Below are 2,729 nucleotides of genomic sequence, written 5' to 3'. Positions count from 1 at the left end.
CTTTGCCTTTTCCTTCCTGCTGCTCTGCTGGGAGGAGCTCCGGGCTTGGAATGTGGCTCCTGTATCCCTGTTTTTTGTGGGATCAGTCTCCATCTGCCTCCCCTGTATCCCTGTTTTTAGTGGGATGTGTCCATCTGCCTCTCCCTTTCTCCCTGTTTTTTCTGGGATCAGTCTCCATCTTCCTTTCCCTGTATCCCTGTTTTTGTGGGATCAGTGTCCATCTCCCTGTATCCCTGTTTTTTGTGGGATGTGTCCATCTGCCTCCCCTGTATCCCTGTTTTTTCCGGGATCAGTGTCCATCTTCCTTTCCCTGTATCCCTGTTTTTCTGGGATCAGTGTCCATCTGCCTCCCCCTGTATTCCCAAGGTTTTGTGGGATCAGTGTCCATCTTGCTTTCCCTGTATCCCTGTTTTTTTCTGGGATCAGTCTCCATCTGCCTCCTCTATATCCCTGGTTTTTTCTGGGATCAGTGTCCATCTTCCTTTCCCTGTATTCCTGTTTTTCTAGAGTCAGTGTCCATCTGCCTCCCCCTATATTCCCAAGGTTTTGTGGGATCAGTGTCCATCTTCCTTTCCCTGTATCCCTGTTTTTCTGGGATCAGTCTCCATCTGCCTCCCCCTGTATCCCACTCCTCATTTTCCTGCCTTCCCAACCTTTTCCCTGTGCCTGGAATGGGCTCCCCAAAGCACATCCAGCTTGGGAGCCCCTTTGGGATGAGAAATCCCCTGGATTGGAGGGTGGGATGCACCAAAATCCCGGGAAAAGGCGGGATGGGCCTTCCCATGGCTTGGGATCTCCTGGAGAGGGAAAAGAAAACCTGGGAAGGGAGACCCTGATGTGTCGTGTCCATCCTTGAGGAATGAGGGAATTGGGGAAGGGCTGAGATTCCAGGGAAAACCCAGGCCCAGCTGGATCCTCCCTCCAGGTCATTCCCTGGATTTTGGAGCAATCCAGCCCCTTTGGAGGAGAATCCCCTGCCTGGAATTCCCCAGCCCCAGCTCTGGGATTTCATCCTTCCTCATCCTCCCTGAGGAATTTTCTGGCCTGGGAATGTTGCAGGTGCCCTGCTCAGGATCCCTGTTCTCCCTGATCCCCAAAATTTGGGAATTCACCTTCCCACCTGTGGTTTTCTGGGATGGGCAGTGGCAGGAACCTCCTGGGAAGCAGCAGAGCCTGAGTTTGGCTGGGAATCCTTTCCCAGGAGGATCCTCCTTCCCACGGGGCTGGGATTTGGGATGGAGATCTGGATATTCCCAGGACAGAGGGGTGAGGATGGGCTGGGAATTGCCTGAGCCCCTTTTCCAGCTGCTCCCTGTGGTTTTCCCTGATCCCACAGAACTCCCAGAGCTCTGGCTCCCCATGGATCCCACATTTCCAATGGATTCCTGCAATTCCCAATGGCTGCCCTTATTCCCTACCTTCCCAATCCATGGATTCTGATCCCTCCTTTGTTCCCTCCATCTCCACTTTGCTCCATGATCAGGGAACAATCCCACAAATCCTGGGATTCCCCCATTCCAGGGAAAATGGTTTCCCAGAATTCCCCACCTTCCCAATCCATGGATTCCTATCCCTCCATCTCCACTTTGCTCCATGATCAGGGAACAATCCCACAAATCCTGGGATTCTCCCATTCCGGGAAAAATGGTTTCCCAAAATTCCCTGTGTTCCCCATCCATGGATTCTGATCCCTCCTTGTTCCCTCATTTCCACTTTGCTCCATGATCCAGGAATCACCCCACAAATCCTGGGATTCCCCCATTCCAGGGAAAATGGTTTCCCAAAATTCCCCACCTTCCCAATCCATGGATTCTGATCCCTCCATCTCCACTTTGCCCCCCAATTCCCGGGATTCCCATTCCAGGGAGAACAGTGTCCCCATTCCAGGCTGCCCAAAGCCAGACTCAATCCCTGCATCCCAATTTTCAGAGCCAGGAGGGCTCAGAGATCCCCAACATTCCATGTGTTCCCACATCCAAAGGTCTGGGAGCTGCCTTGAGGCTTCCCAAAAAACCCCCAGGATGCTGCTGGAGCCCCTTTATCCCGAAATTCCTGTTGGAAAAGCTGCGGCATCAGCGGATGGAATGTGAGGATTCCAAGGAACGAAGGGAAAATCCTCGTTTTTCCCATCCTGTTCTCCCAATTCCAGGGAATGCTGAGACTGGGAACTACAGGGGGCCTTTATCCCAGATTTTCCAGGTGTTCTGTTCCCCTCCCAAATCCCCCCAATGGAATGTGGGGGGTGGGTTTGCCCCCCCCCCCCCAGGTGTGTCGGGATTCAGGGAATGTCGGGACATGAAATGGAGGAATTTCGGGATTCCTGGCTGGGTCTCCTCCCCTCGGAGGGTGGGACAGAGTCTGTGGGATGATGCCGGAGTCAGGAATGTGGGATGTGGGAGACTCCCATTAGTGCCCACACCGGGAATGCCGGAAATCCGGGATGTGACTCCACGGGCCACATTCCCGGCCTGGAATCCCAGGGATGTGCCAGGAGGTGACACGGCACACCCCGCCCTGGCATTGTTATCCCTGGAATGGCAGAATCCCGGGATTTGGGAGTGTTGTTCCCCCTGGAATGGCAGAATCCCAGGATTTGGGAGTGTTGTTATCCCTGGAATGGCAGAATCCCGGGATTTGGGAGTGTTGTTATCTCTGGAATGGCAGAATCCCAGGATTTGGGAGTGTTGTTCCCCCTGAAATGGCAGAATCCCAGGATTTGGGAGTGTTGT

This window comes from Pithys albifrons, chromosome 3 (assembly GCF_047495875.1).
Source record: "Pithys albifrons albifrons isolate INPA30051 chromosome 3, PitAlb_v1, whole genome shotgun sequence".
Taxonomy (NCBI): domain Eukaryota; kingdom Metazoa; phylum Chordata; class Aves; order Passeriformes; family Thamnophilidae; genus Pithys; species Pithys albifrons.
The sequence above is the reverse complement of the archived record's forward strand: the minus strand, read 5'-3'. Positions refer to the sequence as shown.